Genomic DNA, 25,804 nt, shown 5'->3' with positions numbered 1-25,804 from the left:
TGATTCCAGATCTGTTTTGAGACGAAGGGTTCACTATTACAACTTTTTCTTTGATCCTAACCTAGTTTGAACATTGAACAACATGTTTACATTTATAGGTTTAGGTCTGACAGTATTCAAGTGTTTTACAAATTTTAATTTGTGTGCAGAGAACACAATAAGTATCTACTTTAACACCAACTAGAAATGTTGAGGGACTTTCAGTGTCAGTCCATCTACAGGTGTCTTGTGTATAGTCTTGACATATTATTATAAAACCTCCCTCTTTTTTCCAGTTAATTATTTTTCATTTGAAATATATAAACATATATCAAGAAAGATATATCTATATATTTATATCTATATCTATCTATCTATATCTCTATATAGAGATATAGAGATATATATAGATAAATAGATATTTCTGTTGAAATATGACCAATAAGGAAACATGTGTGTTGGACTACACACATAGGTGATACTTTGAACACTGATTATGATTTTGTAATATAAGAATCTGAATTTTATTTCATTGAAGAAGAAAAAATACTTAGTGAACATGATGAGAAATTTTAACAGCTGTTATTGTCTATGTCAGAATGGAAGCAGTACTGTTGGTTGCTTAACTTGCCAAAATACATAAGACATTGTAAAAGAGGTGAATAGAATTATATGTTTATCAGCTTGGAAACTCTGTTTCTTTTTCCCTCTTAGAAAAATGAAATGTATTCCTAACATTTTGGTTATTTCATAAGATTGATTTTCCCTATGAGCTAGCTAAAGTGTATTGTTTCCTGAATGGGTGAGTAGTTACATTCCTGACAATGGATAATGTGACTGGTATGTTTTCAATCTGACATCTCCTGCCACTCATGTTCTTTAGCAGAGTATGTTGGAATACCTTCTTAATGCTTCCTCTTTTAGAACGGGACAGTATGTCTATTATAAAGGCAAGGGCACAATGGAGGAAAAGATTAGGAGGGGTTATAATGGCAGAATTTACAAGCTGTTAATGTCTGGTGCTCTAAGAATATGATGAATAAGGTGTTATGCATGACACTAAAAACATTTTTTAAAGGCTTCCCCTTGTGTCAGCACTTTAGTTTTTTAAAAAATGTATCTCATCCCTTTATGTTCACCTTGGCAAATCTGTATGTATCTCTTCTAATTGCAGACATCCAACACAACCCCAGTTTAGATTTACATATTTCAGCCATTTTCTTACAAATTCTTCCCTCTCCCTAGGAATTTACCCTCTCAAGGACCTTCATTCAAGCGCATAGTTTCCTCCATAATATTAATGTGGTAGTAACAGACTTTGTTGTAACACTGAAGAACTAATTGCACAGAACAAATATTCTGTTGTTCTCCAGGAAATTGTTCCCATAATAGCCAAGCCAGCTTTGTGTGCCTCTTGAGTTTCTCAATATATTCTTTATGTCAGAAAGGGTTCGCATACTATTCATGATTGCAATTGGTTTTGCCCAACTGCTCCAAAATGGGACTTCTGTTGGTTGCATTCTAGTACACATCCATCAAAGAGAAACCGAGAGTTTCAGTTCCTAACAACAGAAGATGGACCTAAAACTCATCTAACATACTTTTATGTCCTCTCCTGTAAGTGCTTCCCAGCTATTGAATATTGAATATACTAGGTCTGTTGAAGTGGAATATGTCCACTATACTTTTGAACACTGCTCGAACATGAAGAAAGTAATTAGTGGGACATTAGTTTTGTCCCCAAAGGGCTTATTTCCAGTTTGTAGCCAAATAGGCTTTCAAGCCATAGTTCGTTCTTAATATTCCCTACACCCTCACCACTGAAAATGTTGGTTGGGGATTATAACCGCCAGTTACAGATCCAGGCATATAGTTTCATTTCCATTATAGATGGAATATAGTTTCATCAAAACAAACTTCAGATAAAAACCAGTCATCTCATTTTCAAAAGATTAGTTTTAAATAGTTTGACACACCTTTTCAGGGTTTGAATGTTCCCAAATCCCATTTGTTTTTGAGAATAAGATGAATATGCATATCATCCTATAGGTAGTGTAGATTGTATTTTGACCAAATAAGAATATTCAAGTCCAAGGAAACACAAAAATAAAAATAATAAAAATTGGATATCAAGCCACATAATAAAACTAGCATGGCAGTAGACCAGTCACCAAGGAGAGGCATTGACAGGGATTATATTTCCTACATTAAGATATATTACAGATTATTTTTAGTGAAATTCCTTTGCCTTGGAGGCAAAGACCAAGGGTGGCATGTTGTCATTACTTGACATGACTAGATCCCCAATTGGAGTGAGCTGGATCTGGTTAAATAGCATCACTTAAGGTTGAATAGAGGTGCTGTTAAGAGCAAATCTATGCCACTAAAACAATGGCCTCAGAGCACTATAAAAGTGTGTAACACTCTTTGGTAGTTTGAGTTTCTGGTCCCTCACAGCTGATATTTATCCCTGAAGTGCCACCTTTATGATGAATCTTTAACTCCTATCCTGGTGGTGACAATGTGATATGCCATTTGTTGCGATGTGGCAGTTTCAGGTCAAGAAACCACAGTGCACCTCCTATTTGGTCCTTCCTCCCTTAAGAGAGAAAGAAAAATAGCAAAACAAAAAGAGGTCTCTTTCCTTGTTCTCTCCTATCTTCTCCTTCTTCCATGACGAATCTTTTCATTAAAGAAAAAATCTAAAAGGCATAGAGCATCAGCACTTCCTTAAAAAAACACACCTTCACTTCCCCATCCATGGAATAGTGAGAGGAAACTTCAGTTTCCCAACATTCTCAAGTGATTTAATCAGACAGCTAAAGTCATCTATTTTGATTCAGTCCCAGTGATCACACATGCTGGAACTAAATCAAAAGGGAGCGATCCTATCTGCACCAAAGAAACAGTAGCCCTTGATAGGGACCAAGAAAGGTGCAGGTAAAAATACATCAGGGATGGGCTGGTTTGCAATGGCATGTATGTTGTGTGGTCACCAGGAAGAGGAACAAACCAGCCCATGCCCAGAGGAGACCAAAAAACAGGACAAATGGCCATTTACTTGTTCCTAAATTGCAGAGCAGAAAGGCAATCATATACCCTTCCCATTATGCTCTCCATTGTTAGCCCAATTGCATGAACAATCTTGCAGCTGGTATAGAAGAGGGAACCTGCTGTTGAGAGTGGGGGACATTTACAGAAATGCCTTTCTGCTCTGCATTTAAGCAGTGGGATACTGGCTTAGCAATTTAACAAAACTGAGGAACTTTGAAATAAATTATCTTGCTTTCCTCCTTGAGGAAGTGAGTGGATCTGACTGAGATTTGCATGTGACTTAAACCTAATTACTGTATATGCCCAGTTTACATCTTAACTCACATTTGTGATGCCATCAGAGCACTAATGGAAGTGGATTGTGGGGTGTGGAAGTTTTATCATGTGCCAATCTTAGTTTAGATCCACTCAGTCAACAAAGCCAACATGTCAATTGGATTATTTGAATTGGGTCTGTGATAAAAGCAAGTATGTATTGTCAGTGATTCATTACATGTCTTAATCTATTTAACTGATAGCATGGTTGAAATGAATGCCACCTTTAAATTCTTGGAGTGTCCATTCTATTCCATACCAATTTTATTGCATTTCTTTTATAAGCACTAATGTGGGTATGGGTATACACATTCTCTTTACACACCATCCACATAAACACTACTGAAAAGGTGAATAATATAGATGTAGGTATCATATAACCTCAGCCAAAAGCCTCTGTAAGGACACATCCTGAACACCATATATTTCACCCATCATTTTTACTCTTTAATATCAGAAATGCATTTTCTCAAAGCAGAAACAATGCAACATTTCCTAATATTGTTGTTAACATTATGTATTAATGTTGTGCCATATATAATATCATCCGCTTATTTGATTGCGGTTATATGTAAATATTAGTGTACATATGTATAGGCACCAACTACAGCAGTTATATTCAGGTTGGGGAAGAGGGTAATTTTTTAATATGTACAGTATTTCCATATTAAGCAAAGGCATGGGGTAGGGGAAGGGGAATTGATTTCTGAGTTGTGGTTTTCCTTGGTCTGTGGTGTTTGAAGTTGTTTCAGTGGTTGCTTTTGCCAGTTTGGGAAGTTTATCTGGATGTTCTATGTGTGCTAAGAAAGGGACATGCTGGGGGAGGTTTGTGGGCTGGTAGTGGGTGGGAAGGAAAGGGTGTTAATAGTTTTCTTAATTAGAACATGTACTGATTGCTAGAGAATATATCTTTGAGATTACATGTTTGAAATGCCATGCTATACTCTCCTTTAGGCTATTTTTTTCAAATGTTCCTGTTCCCTTTGAACACCATCATTGTTTCTGTCTTATTCATTCTGGACTGTCAGAATCATCCCCCGCTTCAAGACCCCTGTCTTTTCCTCTACTAAATTTAGGGGGTCACCATCTTTTCTATACGTTTTTTAAAAAAGGACGTCTGATCTTTTAATCTCTCCCCCCCCATCCAAACTGGATAGGCCATCTTTTACTTAGCATCCTTGTTAAGACCTTGTTCTCCATATTCATATCCATCCACAACTCCACTGACTGGAAGTGTTCAGGTCTCTTCAGATGTTTCCTACCTCATCTTTATTTTATTTTATTTTTACCTTGCCTTTCTCCTCAAAAGAACGCAAGGCGATCATCTTGTTCTTCTAGCTGTATTGCTAGCTTGATTGTTGTGTGAGCATGTTGGGCTTCTGAAGATGGCATAACTTTTCTAAGCAGCATACGTTCACATTTTGGATTCTAGCAAAGATTGCTACTACTACTGTGTAGTGAACTGTGTGTTGGAGTCGGACTAGGACTTTTCAGTCCCATTCAGCCATGAAAATTACCAGAAGACTTGATCCTGGGCAGTTTACTATCCCACAGTCTAGCCTATATTTAATTCCCCGCCCCCATTATGTCACTCTGTCCTTTTGCTGATTGCTACATTACTGGGATTTATCATGGCTGTGCCAACCACTTTTGCTAAAAGGTGATGGTATACTTCACCTAGTTAGACAGTAGCACTGTCAAACACCAACTTTGATATTTCCTTGGTGTGTAGAAAGATTTTGTGACTTTGATAAATAGTTGACATGACTGGAAAATGGAGGCATTGTCACATAACCAAAAACCTGTTGTGGTTTTCCCTCTTTTGTATAAACTGATAATCAAGCATTTTCAGTGATTCAAAAACAATTTGGATATTTGATGTCAAAATATTCAATGCTAAAATACATAAATTCTTCCCAATTTATAGTATAATAAAACTATATTTATAGCGTAGTGAGTGTGGCTAAAGGCTTCTTTCTAAAGACCCTAAAACGCTTGAGAGGTGAAGGAACAGAACTGACAGGAAAGTCACCATCTTGTTTCATAACCCCATGCAATTAACTAATAATCTCTTCATCATTTCATTTGAACATTTGCTTTCACCATTCACATTTACTTATTCTGTCTTTTATATTCAAGAGCCTTCTATTGTATCGTGTGATCTTTCTCTCATAAGGGTGCTTTCAAGTCACATCAAAATCACTTTGTTGGTTTTATAATAATAAAAAACAAAACAAAAACCTTAGTGTATTACATTAACTTTTCTGTTACATTCAAAAAATATTTAGAAGAATTTAAATTGTTAATTGTTCATTTCTATGACCTTTCCAATTTTATTAACATTGTTGTATAAAATGAACATTAATATTAAAAAATTATGTACCATCCTGGTGCATCATTTCCCTATTTTTACTTGCAACTATTAGCGCCAAACTCAGCCATGTGAGAACCAGTATGGTGTAATGGACAGAGTGGAGGATTCTTTGTTGAGCCACAGAAACCCATTGGAGGACGGCAATAGTAAACTATTCCTTGAATAAGTCCATACCTCAAAAACTCTGTTAGGTTCACCATAAGTTAGAAATGATTTGATGTCATCCTCCACAACCCCTGGTGAAATCAGTGTGAATTTGATACTCCCTTGGTGCAGTATACTATATTTTTTTGTCAACACATCACTTCCTCGCAAAGGCATTAGAAAATGTTTCTGTGTCCAAGTCTTACATGTTATTTTAGCATTTTAGTTTTGGGCATATGCAAACTTTCTCTGCAATGAGTTCATGTTTTTTTAAAAACTAAAGATAGTAATGTAGAAAAGCAATTTAGAATGTTATCCTTTAGAAAAGAAAATGGGGAGAAAGGGCTTATGATTGCTGATCAGCAGCAGCTGCATTCTACTGCGGAAATATCCAGATCTTTCCATCACACCGATAACAATGATACTCACATTTTGTTATGTCTGTTTTCTTACATTGGATATCTTCTGAAGTAAAGTGGGGTTAGTGTTGACATCCTGTTCCAAACATTTGCCTTTGTAGTTAAAAGCATCATAATGTTTATTGTATTGTGCCTTTTTTTGTCATTGCTGCTCTAGAAAAAAAAAGCCACTTCATTTAATAATAATTCGCTAAGGAAATCTGCAGATTTAAATCTATCGATTGATCACCTCACCATCCATAATTAATGTGCTTTATTATACTAATTCTACTGTAACATTGCTTGATGCTTATCAAAGGAGTATTGTTGGTGCCTTTCATTTACTTAGCAATGTGTAGGTCATTCCTATCTGTTTGTAGCAGCATTACAAACCATGGTTTGCATTTTCCCAGCTTGAATACAATCCTAGCAATCAAAAGATCCCTGAATGCTGCCTCAGGATGGAGTAATCTTGTCATTTGTCCTTTCCGCCATCACACATTTGTCCTTGGGTGATCTGGTTGTTCTACAGTAAAAGGAGGGGAAATTACCATTATAGTAGGTAGCATCACAACTCTTGCTGCAGCAGTGATGGGGTGGTTGCCATGCCTCACTATGTTGTGTGTCTTTGTTAACTCTGTGACCCACTTAATCCTAGGGCCCTTAGTATTGGTGCAAAAAGACACAACATTTCAGCAGGTCATGATAAACTCTAGAGTCTAATTTGGTCTTACCTGGTTGAGTCCCATGAAGCAGATCCAGATCATTAATCGAAGTGGAATTTGAGGTTAAGTGCTACTAGATCAGCCCATAGGTGAAACAACATTTGAATCCAGATCTCCTGCTTCTGTGCGTTATCAATGTGACAAACCCAGACCTACTGGGATATGCCACACGTTAACTAAGCTTACTTCAGAGACCAGAATGACCTCAAGTTTAAATATATTAAATAAAGTTTGTTTCAACTCAAGTCAGCATAAGTTATTCTCCCCAAATTATCTTGGACTGGGCCGAAAGCAAATTATTTCAAGCATTGCATGCACTGAAGTGTATGAATTAAATTTCCTCCAGGAATCAGTGATTACAATGAATAAATTTAATCATGAATGTTTTGTAATTGAGACAACTTTGAAGTTTAAAAAAAGTAGCTTGGTGCCTGTTTAGCAAGATTTTTATTTACTAATCAGGCTTGAGTTGTCTTGCTTATTTGAATTAAATGGTCTACCTTCAATTGCTATTCCCAAAGTAAGTAGAATTACATGTATGCAAGACTTTGATTCAATGGGACTTCTCTTATTTGGACTATCATTGGATTTAAACTGTAATGTTTGTTTTGTGAAATAAAAAATGTAACTTTTTCTAAGTTCTGATTGTAATATAGAATTGCAGAAGCTGGAAAGCTGTGAGAATTTGGCTCGTTTTTGACATTTGTTTTAGACACAGAGCAAGGATAAACACTCAGGAAGACAACTATCCTTGTGCCCAGCATAAAGTGTTTGACTCTGGACCTATTGACAAATTGATTTTATACTCTGTATTTTTGAGTATGATTGGAGTTTGCTTGCAGCCACACTGAAGTGGGGAATGATTTGTGGCATACATATAGTTAGATGATATTTGGGAAGAAATCGGCTGGGATCATGTGGCCACTCAAATTTGCAGCTCAGATTTTCACATAGGGGTGTAGTTAAAGAGCAGTTTGCTCAAATGTGGTGGTGTTAGTTTTGATAGCAGGTGTTATCTTCTTTGTTCTTTTTCATGGTTGATTTTCTTGTTGTTACATCCAGTGGCAGGAAAAATAAGTTGTAGAGAAGAAGCAAATAATCTGCTCCCCACCCTTTGCTAAAAATAATCATCACCATGACAGTGACTCTCACCTCCACAAAACAATACCAACGCCACCCCTCTGGCATTTCAATTTGTTTCCCTTTCCAATAGGGATTGCTCAGTTTGTATGTTTATCATACTTCTGAAAGTATTGTGTTTAGGAAAGATAAAGATATGAAATATGTACTCTGTAGATTAGGTAGTAGTTAGTGGCTGAAATCAGTAATAAATTGCAACTAGAATGGGCCACTGAGTGGAACATACATAAGTGCTGACTCAACAGATCTCCACTGATTCAATGGGCATACTCTAGTTGCAATTTAACTATTAGATTTTAGCCAGTGTTTGGCTCTCTCTCCTCCCAAGAAAGACGTACAACAGACATGATGTCAGAGTTATAGGATTCCTTCCCAAAACATCTTTTTTAAGAAGAGGAGGAGGTTTCCCATCTTCAGCTTGGGTGATATGATTCTCACAATCTAGTTTACTTTCTTATGTAGTTAAGAGTAGATGATCCTGTCAGATGTAGGACTGATTTTTCCAGAATGAGGCAGCATTTCACAGATCTCTCAGATCACCACTGCTACAGAAGGTGTAATCAACTGCATTCATGTTCCATGGCACACTACAACATTGTTCCTCTGGGCACATAACATGGTTTCAGATAGACTGCATTGCTGCTGTCATCATCATGCCATTACCTTCATTTTTGCCTTGTGTTGCCTGTGGCATGTTCTTCTCTAGATAGCCAAGAGCTGCTATGTCTCAAGCAGAGCACCATGTTGTTCTCTCATGTGTTACCCTCGCCTTCACAACCTGATGCCAGACATCTTTCTCTTTTCTTTGTATTCACTGGGGTGCATACAATATTGGAAAACCTGTTGTTTGCACCTTGGGGGGAAAGAGACAGTGAGTTTGAATGCTGTTTGATACTATGGAAAACCTGTCACTTAATGCTCATGTGCCATTTGTTCAAATGGCATAGTTAATATTATTATCGACTGGAGATGGAAATTTTTCCTCCCTGTTATCATCTTTTGAGAAAGATGAAATGTAAAACCAACTTTTGCTGGTATGTCAAGTCCTGCTGTAGCCTAAAATGTGATTAGGCTTTAGGTTAGTGTGTTTCCGCACTGAGTGGTATAATTCATAAAAGGAATTTCAGTATACAAGATGGAGCCTGTTAGTGAAATCCTGATCCTAGTGGTACCATTGGCAGAATTGGGCCTATTCCTCACCTGCATACCAAATAGCTTAGTCTGGAGATGTAGAAGAAATGAAATATGAGAGGAAAGCAGTGGAGAAGGAGAAAACAAGCGGGGAGGTGATGAAGGGAAAATGGAGGGCTAAAATGGACTAAAATGCCATAACCAAATATTTAGTTCTAGATGTTTCTTTAATGGTTTTGGAAACCTGAGCCCATTATAGCACTTAGTAAGACACAGACACCACTGTGAAGTATATGCTCTTATTTGTATGCCTTTTTAGGAATGTTAAGATATGTCTGGACTGGAGGGAAAGCATTTGGGCAGGGAAAAAGTTGCTATGTTCTGCATTATGATTCTAAGATCTCAGTTCTGGGCTACAGAGTGCAAATGAGAAGGTACATACTCTGCGTTTGTAATGTGTTTGGTGGTGGGGTCATTTCTGAGCTTCCTTTGCCACTGAACAAAACGTTCTGCAGTATATCCCTTTGTTCTTTTGTGCATAAGAATACTAATCACTTGGGATGTAATGTTCAGCCTCATGCCCTCCCCAATTTTTTTTTAAAAAATAATTATTTTCCAGATGATTAGAAAAACTGAATTGTATTCCAGTGCTATGGTTGTGCTGAATTCGGCATTTCAAACTAATTGAATGGGGAAAGTTCATACTGTGGCTGACAACAATGTTTTGGTTCATGGATTTTAAACCATAATGCTGTTGAGTGTTGCTGTGATGTTTTGCACAGCTTGGAGGACTCAGTTAGCAAAAGTTTTTTAAAAAATACTTTTATAAGAGGTGACATTTTTCAGGAATTAAAGACTTCCCTCTGTCCCAGGGCCCGAACAGCTTCCCCATAAGGAAAGAGATCCCAAAGGGTCCTCGGGACCTTTTTGGGGAGAACTGGGAAAAAAATTAATTTCTGAAAAATCTCTGCAGCTGCTGGCGTTATCAGCCTTATGTGGCATTAGTGATGCAACATAATTTCAGCCACTATGTGATTTCCTTGCTGCTTGCTGCATAATTAAATCTGTTTTCTCTGCTAGTATTAAATGATTGAACCACTACTGTGGCAACGCTTTCAAGGGGAACAAAGCAAACAAGGAATGAAACCTGTACATAAATATTGCAGGTGGCAGTGGTGGTAAGATGTCATTGATCACATGTTTAACTATGATTCTTATGCAACTCAATCCATGCTGCAGTCACACAAAAAGTGTCTTGAATGCTCAAAAAAGGTGATAGTAGTGTGATAAAAGTTGAGACTGAAAACCAACAAGTAAGAGTTGAACACTTATAGCCCAATTGTATTCACAGCTATGTGCATCTAAGCCCACAGAGTTCAACGGGTTTATGCATCCTTAACTCAACACTGAATTGAACTGCTAATAAGCTTTAAAATGATTGTTTGGAAAGTTCTCTCCTTTTAAAAAGCTAACTGGGAAAATTCTAACAAATCTTTCCTACCAGAAAAAGCACTTTGCCAACATTTGGCCACTTGTAAGTGGTAATATGATTTTTTCCCAACCTGAAGTGACACTATATGGATAATTTACGAGAGTGAAATGATTGTTTTGCATATGTGAACTGAACAGTGGGACCAAGTTTGCTTTGGAAGCAAATGAGATTCTGAAAATGAATGTTAACTAATGTTAGATTTCACTTCTGTTGTCTTTATTAGAAAAGGTATTTTTCAAAGGAAAGGAATATTATCTATATACAACACTTCCAAGAATGGCAAGGAATTACAACACAAAGTATATTATTGTTTGCGCTAGGATTATTTTTGGTTTTGTTTTAAACGCCAGTGTTCTGCTTCATCACATCTCTTTTAAGAGTTTTTTCAGGTTCTCCAGCTTCATTCATAAGGAATAAAACTTCATCCTTATGGATTAAGATAGGGATGGTGGAACACCCCCCCCCCCAAAAAAAAGACACAAGGAAGCAGAATACTGTTTTTTTAATCCACCACTTTAGTTCATTCCAAATTATTTCAGTAGATTTATTTCAACCACTGAATCCTTATAGTGTATATGTATATCTACATGTGTAGGCTGATACTTTAGAGTCTTAATGTCTGATTATGTAGAATAATGTTACTAATCAGGGATACATAGGTAAGATTGATTCCTGATTTTTTAAAGGTGAACTTGATCTCATAATGGACTATAGTGCAATAGAGATGACTAGAGAAAGCAATCACATAGCTATATTTGAACTCACATAGTCAAGTAAGGTTATATGTGCTAGCTTCTCTTTCCATTACATACATTATATCCCAGCCTTGCCCTCTTCTTCATTTTCAGTGGGGAGTTTTGGCCAGTGTTTCTGATGCTTACTATTATTTATTTCTCTGAAACCTACAGTGGTTAATGGCCACATCTTTCTAATAATATTTAAATTTTAATGTAATGAAATATTTGAACAGAAGGTTAATATACATGTCATGTGCATGTAATCATTTTGCAGGCTGGTCATTTGAAACATCTTCTGCAATGAGAAGGATTTTACCACATATATACCTTTATTCAATCAGAAATTGATGAAAACTTCAGGGGAATAAAATAATCCTTGTCGTTTGATAGAACATTTTGTATGGCTGGTTTCCTAAGCTATTACATAAACACCTTGTTAAGTTACCATTGGAAGATGGCTATCTATCAGTATTCCAAGAGAGTGTGTAAACTGTGTGAGAGATGAGATGATGAAGGAGACAAGAAAGGTAGTTTAGCCACTAGCCATGTCAGTCTATTGTAGCACAAGAGAAACCAGAAGTCTTTTAGCACCTTTGAGACTAATCAGTTTCATAGTTAGTTAGTCTTAAAGACACTGCAAGAATTCTGGATTCTCTTAGACAACAACAAAAAAAGATATCCTAGACATTAATTTACACTGCACACTGCATGTGCAGAGAAGCGCACAACTGGTGTCTTGGGGAGAATAAGACTAGGCTGTAAAGAAATCTGCTCTAATTTGGTTTGATGTATATGCTATGATATTTACTTCTTGATAGGTATCTCTAACACTCAGATCAAACAGTGCCTTCCTCATTGACCAGAAGCAACAGTCTCCGAAGCACTATCAACTCCACAGCACAACAGTTTTGAATATGGCTGTTTAGGGAAATCTTCAGTCAAGAATGGTATTATAGGTTGTTTGTTTGCTTGCTTAACAATCTAGTCAGTTGATCAAGAGATTACATTATGGATTAAATACTTTTTTCCCCAGATGTTAAATGTAAATATGAAAGAACTGAGACCATTCCATGTAATTCTCCTTTGAAGGATGGGAAGCAATGCTTGGTGTTAACACCATTGAGCCTGTTGTGTGTATTATATTTTTAAATAATGTAAATTTGACCAGATAAACTCAGTGCATAAGGAGAGAAATGAATATTCCCAAAGGGAGTGAAATTCTCTTGGCTCTCTGTGACAAGCTCTTCTGGGCATCTCATCTCTGGGAAAGCCCTGGATTTTCCTAGTACTTCGCTGAGAATCAATAAACTCCTATGCTGAATCTTTGTCATCTTTTCTACCAATTTTGTAACACTGCTTTTGTCCCTTCTATATTCAGAACAGAACCGTGGAATCATGCCTAGCAGACCACCACCCAGCCCCCGAAATATGTTTAATCACTTACATAGGCAATTGTGTAAAGGGAGGTAATAGTAAGATGCTAGGAGCAGCTGGACCATATGGGACAATTTGTAATCTTAGCTGCAGTAAAAACAAAGCAAAAATCACGTTATAAGCATTTAAATAACATCTGCAGAAGAAAACCTCTTGAAATATTTTGGGAAATATTGTGAACACTTTTTATAGAAAAATTAATTTTTATGTAGCATGAAAGTTACCAAAATAAAATGATTAAAAATGGAAGGTGTGCACAGGACTTTTGTTGTTGAAAAAAGAGCAGGGTTGAGGGAGGAATGTGCAGGGGTGAAAGGAAGAGGTGTCACAATACATGATGAGTGGGGTGAATAATTGTACTCATGTTGTATAGCCCACGTTGTTTCCTAGCAGTGAAAACAATCTCTTAATGAAGGTGTTGACATACATGCAGAACATTCCATGTGGTAGCTTAGACTGGCAGTTCAGTAGGAAATGAATGCTTATTTACAGAGTTATTACACAAGCTGATTCTTCTTTTGCAGCTCCTGAAACCTGCAATCGGTGGGGCCCTTAACACAGACTTGTGGGGTGAATATGGGTTAGATTGCAGGGGTTATGTATGTATGTGAGCTAAGTGCTATTTTTACATGCTGCATTAGATGAACAGTATTCAGCTGGACTTCATTTTCTTACTCCAAAGTAAGCACACAAGGGTCTGATGTCTTGGGACATTATGTTCGGCCAGAGACAGGATACAGCTCCCCTGCCAGTTCCAGTTTCACCTTATTTTCTTTCTTTCGGTGCTGCCTTCTCTTGCAGCACTGAAATAAAGAAAAAGAAAGAAAGAAAGAAAACTTTTGTTGGTGCAGATTGCTCCATCTTTCTAATCCCCTCATAGACAAGGAACAAAGACCAGGGTGCGATGTAAGTCTGTCCTACCCATCTCCAGTATTCCTGATGCAGATCAGGCTCACTTATTTTGCAGTAAGAGACTAAGTACACATCAGCCGCACTCTGTGTATTTAATGTGATGTAGTGTAGCCTGGGTCAGATCATATGCTATTTGCTGTATGCAAACATTTCACTTTTTAAGATCTTGGGTAGAGTGCTTCCCCAGTCCTGATCTCTAATACAGTCTAATACAAAATATCTGTCGCTATTTTTACTAGCTGTTTCTTCCAGATTTGACCCCTGGCTATAGTGGATAAGTGTGTGTATATGTTGAAAAGTCAAATGGCACATACTCCTTAAGAAATAACAGAAACAGGACTCTTACCTGCCCTTCTCAAAATTGTTGTGTAGTTGCACTCATTGCAGTTTCCTGAAGTGTTGTAACTTTGTCTGCCCATTGAATTTGTTCAGTGAGCAGTGGCAGGCTCTCATGCATTCTGCTGCCATCTTGAATACAGAAATACCCTGGAGGAATACAATTGCGGTTCAGAGAGTTTGCTCCCTGCTTGTTTGTACAGATTGCTTGAGAACAGGGATACCTGGTTGTTGGTTCTCTGGCATAAACTGAGGAGATTGGCTTACTGTTGCTGCCACTTGTTGGGTGTTTGTCTACTCCTTGGCCAGCAACTTTCCTCCACACCCGAACTACAGTGCCATTGTTCTCTAGCCACTGGGAAGCTGTCTCCAGACATGCCCAATCTGCTTTGGAGGAGGTACATTGAAGGGCAGAGAGAAGTGGTAGCTTTTCACCTGTTTGCCTTGGGCAAAGTTGTGATTGTTTTGAAGAAAAATGTAGGGTCAAAGGAACTGCTTTCTTTTAGGACTCAGTCCCAATTTCTGCCTTGGTTTTGGTTTGTCACCTTAGGCAAATTGATTATCTGGCAACCTGATCACCAACCATTTTGTAGAACTGAATGACTGGATCAGTTAAAATTCTGGCTAGCTAAATGGCTATGGGAAACTTTCATTTTCTAGCTTCTGGTATTCAGAGGGAGAGGGAGGGAGAGGCACTAAGTGTTCATTTAATAACCCTTCTTTCATGGCTCCATTCCATGAGTGTGTTTTCTAAATAGTTTGCTGCATTCTCAATTTCTTGACCTTTTGGGAGGTGCTCCATACCGTATCAATCTATAACATATACATCTCATTCTGTTATTTGTTGCATGGCCCTAATTTGTGGAAGCATATGCTCTGCACATATGATTTCTGGGTGTATTCAGGTTCTATCAATCTTTGGGAGCCAGAGATTTGTACAGTATATGAGTGCTGTTGTGTGAGGCAACAGACATTGATTGGCCAGTTCATGGACTAGTAGAGGCCTCTCCCCCCAGCATAGATTTCACTTCCATACCCTATACACATTATTGTGAAATGGGAATTTGGCCACCAAAGACTAGATTTTTAAGTTAGTATCACCAGATGAAATGAAGAAATTCTGTTGAGGAAAGCCACATCTATTTCTGGAGCTGTAGCATATATTCTTCATCTCAAAGTTGTCAACTCATTAAGTAATCTCTCTGGTTAATTTAATATGGAACACTGGTTTAAGTCTGCTCTTGTGACTATCCTGAATGTCAAACTATGCATTACAGAGAACATGTATTAAAAGGGAGAATTCCTTAAGTGCTAAAATCACTTGATTGTCATAGTAGGAGCTTTTGTTAATTAGCTTGCTATGTTTTATGATTGGTGTTTTGGACATAAGCATGGCTTTCACTAGCAAGTCTGATTTCTTGGGCATGAATATTAAGAATGCACTGGAATGCAAACATAATATCTGCTAGAATGATGAGTTCTCTATAACAGTGGTCCCCAACCTTGGGCCTCCATATGTTCTTGGACTTCAACTCCCAGAAATCCTGGCCAGCAGAGGTGGTGGTGAAGGTTTCTGGGAGTTGTAGTCCAAGAACATCTGGAGGCCCAAGGTTGGGGACCACTGCTCTATAACATACCCTTTGACTCTGATATCTGTTCTCTAGAAGTCACAGCCCACAGCAGATTACCTTCTAAGTAATAGTAAACTCAGTGCTCTTGTAGTTCTTCTAGGATAGCCCAGAGATGGCAATATGTGCTAGACTAATCTTCTCTAACCAGAGCTGTTGGACTATAGCCCACATCTTCTCCAGTTATCATGACCAACAGCCAACAGATATATATGGAATGGTTTCTTCTTAACTACCATGTCCAGAGAACAACCTTCACAGTGCTTCTGTCATTCTCATGCCAGTCCATTTCCCTCCATTTCCTGCCCTAGCTTTGCCATCAAGATATGGCATCCTCTCCCTCTCTCTCTCAAGTAAAGAATGGCTTTATTGGCTTCTTTCTTATCTGAACTGTTGGGCTGAATGTCACTAAGTGCCTTCTGGGGCTCTTTGATTAGCTAGTGTTCACAGAGGAGCTGTGGAACTGAGACTTGTGCATCTAATCCTCTGGCTCAAGGTTAAGCGCGGACTTCACAATTGCCCTTCAGCTGCTTGTTCTCTTTCTATTAACTGCGGGGGACATTGTAGAATTTTAAGTAAGTTTCTGTGTGTAAGTGGAAGTCTCTGAAGATAAGCAATGTAGGAGACTGAGTACGTGCACTTGCATGCAGAGGAACCTCTGATACTTTTAAGAATGCTTTCAAGGAGAAATTTTCTTTCCCTCACTAGAAACCTAAGCAAAATGTTCCCAACACTGTGCAAACCATGTGGCTTGCCATTTCGGGATGCTCTAAAAATTCATTTCCTCCATCCTCCATGCTGCTTTTAGATGTTCTGACATTTCTTCTCTAATATCAGTCACTCTTGCTATATGGGCACCCCAAGAGAAGGTAGCTGGATGCCTATTGTGATTGCCCTGGAGGAAGGCAGGTTAATGGGGGTCATGATCACAGTTTTTCCAAACATCTTCCAACATAGTTTGGGGGAGAGAGGACAACAGTTTGACAGAACCACTGAGGGGTAGATACAGTAGAAGGCAGTGAGTAGACATTATATCACAAAGTATCAGGGAGGAAAAGTTAGTATTCCTCTGGTTAAGTAGGTTTCATGCCACCTTTACACAGTGCTTGGAAAAGTTACTTTTTTGGACTGCAACTCTCAGAATCCTGTGCCATGGTCTGACTAAGAAATTAAGAGAGTTAAGAAAAATACCTTCTGAGAATTCTTGAGAAAGAGATATATATATATATATATATCATGAGGTCTGTTTTTACTGCTATGACTTTTCCCAAAGAATAATGAAGACATTTGTCGGAGATTCCTGTCTTTTACATCTCTACAACAGAACTGTTTTCCTAAGGTTTTGTTCTGAGGGGAAGGGAAATTGTGGATAGGCATACCTATATCAAGAGCCCAAAAGGACAGTGATGAAGTCTGATGCGAGTTGGTAATTCATACTCTTTGAATGAGCTGAGAAGCAAGTAAGAGGCAAGCTATCCTTTCACAGCAAAAAAGGTAAAGGTAAAGGTTCCCCTTGACATTTTCAGTCTAGTTGTGTCCGACTCTAGGGGGCAGTGTTCATCTGGTTTTCAAGCCGTAGACCCAGCGCTTGTCCAAAGACAGTTTCCGTTGTCACATGGCCAGCATGACTAGGGAATGCCATTTTTACCTTCCCACTGAGGCGGTACCTATTTATCTACTCGCTTTTACATGCTTTCGAACTGCTAGGTTGGCGAGGAGCTGGGACAAAGTGACGGGAGCTCACTCCGTCACGTGGATTCGATCTTACTACCGCTGGTCTTCTAACCCTGCAGCACAAGCTTCTGCGGTTTAGCCCACAGTGCCACCATGTCCCTGCTTTTCACAGCAAATGTGTGCTCTGTTTACTGGAAGGACCATGAAGACAGTCGTTTCAGGTTATTACGGTGGCAAAAACAAATTAAACCACAAACAGGGAAGCACAAAACAGATTTCAACAGAAAGAAAAAACATGCTAGATTTCATTACAGTCACTTGTGATTCAATTGATAAAGGCTTATTTAAACAATGTGGTAGATTTAAAATGATTCCTCCCCATATTATTTTAAATAGTGTTGTTTACTGCTGTAGAAAAGCCGCTGGTGGCCTTCTGTGGCACTTTGCAAAGTAGCTATGCCTCATCTTAGGGAAGGGTTCTTCAGAGTACATTATGGGTGAGGCGGTTGATGGCCTTTAGCAATCCTGTGATAGCCTATGTAATTCATACAGCTGCAAAAACATTAAAAGGTAAGCAGGGAGGAAAGGAGGAGGCCATACTAAAAATGTGTTTGTGGTCTATAACAACCAGAGTTCCCTAACTAGCACAGCCACTGGCTGTATTGACTGGAGGATTCTGACAGTTGTGGTCCAACAAGGAACTTTTCCAAGCTCTGCAAATGGATCTCTTTGCACAAGCCATGCAAAAGTAGGTCACCTTGATTCTGTGCCAAACAGTATTAAGTGATACACCTTTCACATCCATTCCACCCATGTGCAGGAGCAGGCCTGCCCATTAAGTCAGTCTTGTGCCATACACCCTTGAGTTTGAAGCAGATGGGCAGCACTCCAGTTAAATGAAACTCCCTCTGTAAACTGAAGCTCACATGAGATCTGGGTTGAAGATGTACATCTGGCTGAAACCCAGGCATAACTGCTATAGATCATTTCCAAATGAATCATATTGACCCATGTAAAGATGCAGCTTTTAACATCTAAGCAGTAGACCTAAATATGTTTAAGAATTTACATAAATAGGTAAATACATTGAATTTACACAAATATATATACACATTGTGCAAATTGTTTTGTGCAGTCTTTTTTCCATTACATAGTATTTGATCAATAAATTGAGTATGTACAGAAAGCAGTCAGTCGTGGTGGCAAATTTGGCCACAGCCAAGTTTGTGGCCCATTGAGTTCAGTGGGAGAGTGAAATGCATTTTCAAACTGAGCAGGACAATATTGTGTTGAGGCCCAATTGAAATGAATGAGAGTTATGAAGGACTGTTGTCTTCCTCTCAGTAACCCTGTTTTTAAAATCCCCTTACAAGGTGTTTAGCAAGCCTATAAAAAAGCCTGGAAGATTGCAGGGGCTCACACACTTGTTCTCTGCCATCTGTTGCAAATGTTGCATTCTTTTTATTAAGCTCTGCCTATATGTTTATAAATGCAAAAGTGTGAAGCATTGACCCAAACTTCCATACTGAAGTACAACTTGATTTTTGGCTCCAAAGAATAATTTTAAGCTCCCACAGAGTACTCTTATCTCAGTGCTGAATGACCAAGGCGATGTCCTTGGACATCTCAGGGTAGCAATACTGTATGGCTTTCTGTAGCCAAGAATGATACTCTTGGATAAATCTTGAGCCTCTGCCTCTTTCAGTTTACATATACCATCTGCATCAGATGACAACCATAGAATGTTCCCCTTCCCAGCTGACAGCTTGATTGTGCAAACCAATGATCACATCTCCACTTTCACTCTCTGCCCTCGATGGATGGTAGCCTTTCAAGTGATAAAGATTCGACATTATAAACACCACCTTAGTTCCATGTATGACCCTCAACCTACATTTAGCAATCTGATATTGCCTATCTGCTCTCCATGTAGTTTAGATGAAATAATCTGATGTGCTTGCATATGTAAAATATATGCCATCAAGAGTGAGTGTTACCAACATTAGCTCAGTTTATCTTGTTTTTGTTTATGTTTCTAACAGTAACATTTTATTGATATGTTAAAGTGGGAACACCTAATTAAATCCAGGGTCTCCCTCCAAGCTGTTTCCATTGTGAGTTGCTACTCTTGTATCTACACTTGAATTTTCCTTTTAATATCCTTTTGGACTTTACTGTCTTTGAATGCACATGGGATAAAAATTTTAAAAGCAATTTCTGTTCCATGGATGCACCATCTAACTTCTCTGTATCTGGACCACAAGTATCTTGTTCTTATTTTCCATTTGTTAGATCATCTTCTCTCTCTCTCTCTCTCTCTCTCTCTCTCTCTCTCTCTCTCTCTCTCTCTCACACACACACACACACACACACACACACACACACACACACACACACACAAAAACAGAGAGAGAGGGGGGTTGTTGTGTTCACTGAATTATAGGAGTGAGTTCTAACGACATTATCTTGTGATCCTCCTATATTTTCCTGCAGCATCTTCCCCCTTCTTCACTTTCTGTCAAATTAAAAAAAATTCTGATAGAGAAAGGAACAACAGAATATCTGCAGAATATCTTTTTAGACGTCCAGCCATAAGCCATCTGTCTGGGAGCACTCCTAGACAAACAAACCCTGTTGGTTCTCAGCTGTTGACTGTGATACTCCACCATCAAAGGAAACCCTTCATTCACAGATTTTCTCATCCATCCTCTCTTGGTTGCTCATCTATTAAGGCTTCTGGGTGGGACAAGTATTTTTACTCCTTGTAGCTGCTGATCTAGGAAGCCTGTTGATATGTGGCTTCCAGACTTTCCCTTCAGCCTTGCTTTAAGTTCTGTTGCTCCTGCTGCTCTCTCCTCCATTCTGACTCAGTTTACAGCAACTCACCATTTCCCTCCAAGGGAAAAACATCTCACTTTTCATTCCTGTGTTAAGTGTTCTCTAATTCCCTGAGCAGTCAGAAGTGCAGGGCAACATGAAATGGTTTAGATTTCTTTGGAGAAAGAGTCCTGAATATCATATGTTAGTAATCTGTTCATTTAAACACCTACACCTACACACCAAGCAACCCCTTAAAAATAGGCAGCAGAACTACTGAAACATTTTTTCAGATTTTCAAAGAGCAACTTTTGGCCTCTCCATGCCCAACTTCCCCTAACTCCTGAGCCGTCTCAGATTGAAGTGTATACATGCAAGTGCACACTTACTGTCTTAAATCTGCCCTTACAGGGAAATTGCCCATTTTAAAAACAAATGTTTTTCTAGCCATTAGCCTGCCATTGAAGAGCATCAGCCCCTTTCTGCTGCCAAGAAATTCAGCTAAATTACAGTTACCTAACAAAGGAATTCCAAGCTTGAAAACGGGTTTTTTTGTTGTTGCTGTTGTTGTTGTTTTGGACAGTAGTGGCTATGCTGATTCTTGGATCTCTAGTCCAGAAAACATTTCCCAAGCTCTGCAATACTTTGAGGTATTTATATATAAAAAAGAACCAGACTGTAGCATAGTTAGGCATCCTCAAGCCCCTTCAGTTCAATGGATGCCTGCCTGCCTATGCATTGGATAACATTCAGCGTGGGCAGTTTACACACCAGTTGTTCTTTGGGAGGCCTGTTTCAAGCCACAATATGTTGGCTGGCTGATTAGCTCTGAAATCTTGAGTATGGAAATCTCAAGCACCAATAGTTATCAAATAAGTAGATGACTGAAAACATTGTTTGCTGATGTTTTAGATCCTTTGTAAGCTCCAAACATCTCACAAAGAAAGAACCATTCTCAGGAGATATATGAATCTCATATTGAATAGTTTAGATCAGTTATATTTCAGGGCCCCCTGGGATCTTAAAAACCCAGGCAATTCAATTTTCTCAGGCCAGTGGCTTGTATTATGGTCTGCCACAAGGGTAAGAAGACTTCTCTCTGAATCTTACCCTGCTGAATGTATTTCTACCTCTGTCACAAGAGAAAAGAAACATCATTAATAAAGGTATGCTTGCGGTTAGGAGACTTCATTCAACTGAGTGACCATGTGCTTCACTCTTTCATTATATTTACAGAGCTTTGCACTTGAAAATGTAGGCCTTGATAAACAAGCGGGGGAGCACTCAATCAAGGATATTATGCTTGATTTTTACTATCTACTCAAATTGTGTTTATTATTATAAGAATTGTGTTTGTATGACTGAAGCAAAGTGAAGAGAACAGATTGCTGTCATCACCATTTTTGTTGGTGCTGTTAAATGGATTCTGATTCAGCTCTTATCACAATGAGATCACAATCTGTAGGGAGGCATGGAGTCAAATTATGTGAAGGCTGAATTGAATTCAAGGTGTAATTTGTAATTGGAAGATACGCTTTTACCACGATAATATGTCCTGTTTTTAAATGATCTGTTTGCATTGTTTAAAAGGTGTATACAATGGTACAGCTGTTGCATTGAAGAGGAAAGGTGTCATCAACACAATACTTTCAAAATAAATTTCTTTCTTCCAAATTAATTTCACCTACAAACATTCATCACAAGGAATTTGGAATTCTTAGTTCCTATTCTTCCATTTGAATTGGCTCACCAGCATGAGTGAGGTGGGACAATTTTAGGTTGATTGCTCAAGGATGGTTAGTTGAAATCTAGCAAATATCCTAAATGTTAGTTTAGCTGGTGAATGTAAGAAGTCATTCAGCTGGAATAATTTATTTAGTTTCTGAATCTGTTAGTATTTGCTGAGGGGAGGGGAGGGATTGTGGTTTCAAAGCCAACATACTGCAGTTACGGGTTAATACTTCAAAACCCTAAGAGGAAATATGTATTAATATTCTCATGTGTTTCTTTTGTTTCAAAATACCAGCATCATAGATGGTATTAAAATGACAAAGCAAAGGAAAAGAAAACTAAAAAGAAATTTTAAAAAATCTCCACAAAATTATTTTACTCGGTTTTTTAGATCTCTCCTCAGCTCCCCACCCCAAATTCTCTGACAATTTTATCTAGTTTTTAGACTGGAGAATTGAATGATGCCTTTTTGTTTTCAGTACATATCTCATGCTTTTACTGAAAAGCTAAATTTTGCCTCCTTTAGCAAACTGGCAAAGAGCTTGTAAAAGTTAATTTTTTGGACTACAACTCCCAGAATCTTCTGATTGACTCTGAGAATTACTCTTAAAAAACCTTTTCCAAGTTCTGCCTCTGGTTCTGTCAGGATCATGGCATTTATTTCCGAAAACATTAGTAGCATACAGAATGTCTTTAAAAATACATTGTATATTTAAAAAGGAACATACATCGTACATTGTAGTACAAGTGCGAAGAGAAGTACAGTAACTATCCCAACGGACAAACCATTTAATGGATATTTCCACGTTATGTTTTTAAAGCTGTGAGTATGATTCCAGAGAGACGGTCTTTTCCACCATCTGTTCCACAAATTTAGTGGTTAAAATGATGAAAGTTACTACTTACATTTCAATGTTTTCATGTGAATGGAAAGTACAGTGTACAACATGGGTGTGTGGTCTAGTTTTGTGGGGTCTACTTAGATTTTTTACAAAATCCCTAAGGCCTACCAAATATAAAGCCATGGTAAGAGTAGTGGGGAATGGCCAGGCACACACACACACACACACACACACACACACACACACACACACACACACACACACACACACACCAACCTAAGGATAGGGTGCCTAGGGCACATACCCAGGAATCTGTTTATAATTCCAGAATTAAGCTCAGTTTTTTTCATACAGAGATTGATCTGAACCCTCCTCCCTTTAGTTTAATACTTTAAAATAATTTCATTGTTACTGTTATTAAACAACTGGGAATCTTAACTTTCTCCACATGTACCATGAATCACTAGTGCCTTTTTGGGCCTAAATATGCACTTCATATAGCATGTCATTAGAAATGGGTGCTGAAAAACATCTGAACATCACTGCAGGAGCTTTTTACACCTCCCATGGTTTGCAAATTAGCTTGCTTTGTTCTGTGATTGGTCATCCATCAGGAGGTAAGCTAAGACTTTGTGAGTAAGATAACTCAGTCATAAAGGTCTGGTTGAATCATGGGACATTCTGAATTTCAGCTACTCAACATGGGCTCTCTGTCCCATTTAATTTAGCCTTTAATAATAATTGTATTCTGCCAAGACAATGCTCATTTGTGCTCACCTTTACATGGTTTTCTAGATAAAGAGTGCTCAGAAATGGTTTACTCTTCCCTTCTTCTGGGGGCATCCTGGGATTGTGCAGCTTGCCCAAGGCCACACAGGCTGGCTCTTCCTTAGTTGATCTCAGTTGACTTCTGCCTGCTCCTGGTGTATATGTGCTCTGTAAAATTGACTTTAAAAAACAACAACCCAACAATAATCATGTTTTTCCTTTGGTTCCATTTACCTTGTGTTTCCAGGTTAAGAAAGTGAAAGGCGTACATGGTCACAATCATCTGCACAGTTTAATCTTATATTTCACTACATCAGTTGTCTGATATGAAGGAAGAATATTTCTGTTAGAGGAGATTGGTGAAGAAAGAGAGAGAAACAGTGTCCAGCAGAGTTTCTTAAACTGGGCAGCAGGGAGGGAGGCGAACTACATTGTGTTGTACCTGCCACAGAATCAAAGCAAACTTTGCAGGTTGCTTCTGTGAAGTATTGGGGGAAAGTGAGACAATTGGAATGTAGGGGGGTTGACATGTTGTCAAGGCTTGGGCCTGATAGCTGTGCCCCAAATAAAATCATTTTTTTCTGTTGATGCTGGCACAAGGAATGTGTTTGGGGATCCCCAGTGCAAGAGACAGGTGCCTTTAGTGGAAAAGAGCACATTACATTTTCTTTCTTCATCTCTTGCTGTTTGCTGAGCTTTTAAAATCTCATTGGAGATAAAACCATCCACCCCAGGCTATGCCTTTCCCTTTGAAACAATAATGCACCAAAACTGGGTTGCAATAATAGCAGTACCTCTGCCCCATTATTTCTCCCATCCTTTCCTTCTGCCTCCTGTCTTTAATGTAGTAGGGCAGAATTGAAGTCAAGCTTGGTATAGGTGGCAGAAGATAAAAGTGGACAAGAGGATTTGAAGAATAGTGGTACAGATAATGTATGGGTGGCATCTTTTTCGGCATTTTGTTAAAGTGGAAGGTATGGTCTCTGAGTGAATGGGCAACAACTCCAAGTGGAATGCCTGTGCTGGAGGAGATAGTGCAGTATGAGTCCGGGGCAATTTTGATTTACCTTTTTATCTCCTGGTTGGTTGCTCTGAACAAGTCAGTCCAGGCTGTGCAATTATTTTGGGGCTGGGGTAGGGAGGTTTGAGAGTTGGAAAGGGAGAGTCGGGGTAAAGGGTTTATTAGCATGGTGTCCAATCACAGCTTTGTTACCAAACAGCCGCCTTGGCCCATATTATTTTTAAAATGGCTGCTGGTGCTATTTCAGCATATCATGGGAACAATGCTATGGAACCTGGTTGGGGTAGGCTGAGACAGAAGAACAAATCATTTTGAATGCAAGCTTGATGACACAAAGGTATCCAGTGTGGGGTGGAAGCAAAGAGTTAGAAATGCAGTTTCCTCACACACCTAAATGGGGGAAGGAGACATCATTGTTACTTTCCCAGTGTAGCGTCTTCCCAAGGGAAAGCGCAGTCGAACTCAGGCTTGCCTCGTCTCTCTGAGGCCCAAATCCCACTAACCCCACCAGTCACTACTCTTCTTTCTCCCAATCCTCCTTTTCCTAACCCCCCCTCTCTGATTCTTTTTTCTGTAAATAGCTATTTCTGATTTCGGATAAGCAGGGATTGATAGATTCTGGAGGGGGGAAGGACAATTGTTTTCTTTTTCCCTTTCTCTTAAGGCTTTTGGTGTTTGGACTTGAAAAACAGTATATATAAATGTGTGTGAGAGAGAGCAGGAGAGAGTGTAGACACACACACACGCCACACACACAGAGGGAAGATCAGAAAACACACACACATATTCTGGAAAGAAGAACGTCATTGATTTCCGCCCCCCATTGATTTATCTTGTTTCTCACCGGGAGTTGTTTGGGGAGCAGATGGTTTTTTGGGGGTGGGTGGGTGGGTGATATGTATAGATTTCCAGTACAGTATTGCTCCAATGATGCAGGGGAAAAAAGAAAAAAAAAGAAAAAAAAAGAAAAAAGAAAGGGGGAGGGAAAGGAGCAACAACAAATGAAACAAAATGAGAAAACTTTGTGATGTACAGAATCTGTAAATAGTCAAAGATTCTTTCTCTTTTCTAACAGCAAATTATTTCTGTCACTTTATATTCAAAAATAAAGAAACCTACCACAAAATATCAGGGTAAAAAAAATCCACAAAA

General features: G+C 38.6%; 1 protein-coding gene across 1 annotated transcript in view; it reads left to right on the top strand.

The window, feature by feature from the left end:
* GRIN2B (glutamate ionotropic receptor NMDA type subunit 2B) overlaps positions 1-25,804 on the top strand; it is a 572,475-nt gene that overhangs the window by 342,500 nt on the left and 204,171 nt on the right. Inside the window, exon 13 of the mRNA XM_073000191.2 lies at positions 1-25,804. This exon is cut by the window's left edge and continues 4,782 nt beyond it. The gene's annotated coding sequence lies outside the window, so the exon portion shown is untranslated.

This window comes from Pogona vitticeps, chromosome 5 (assembly GCF_051106095.1).
Source record: "Pogona vitticeps strain Pit_001003342236 chromosome 5, PviZW2.1, whole genome shotgun sequence".
NCBI classification, from domain to species: Eukaryota; Metazoa; Chordata; class Lepidosauria; order Squamata; family Agamidae; genus Pogona; species Pogona vitticeps.
The sequence above is the reverse complement of the archived record's forward strand: the minus strand, read 5'-3'. Positions and strand labels throughout refer to the sequence as shown.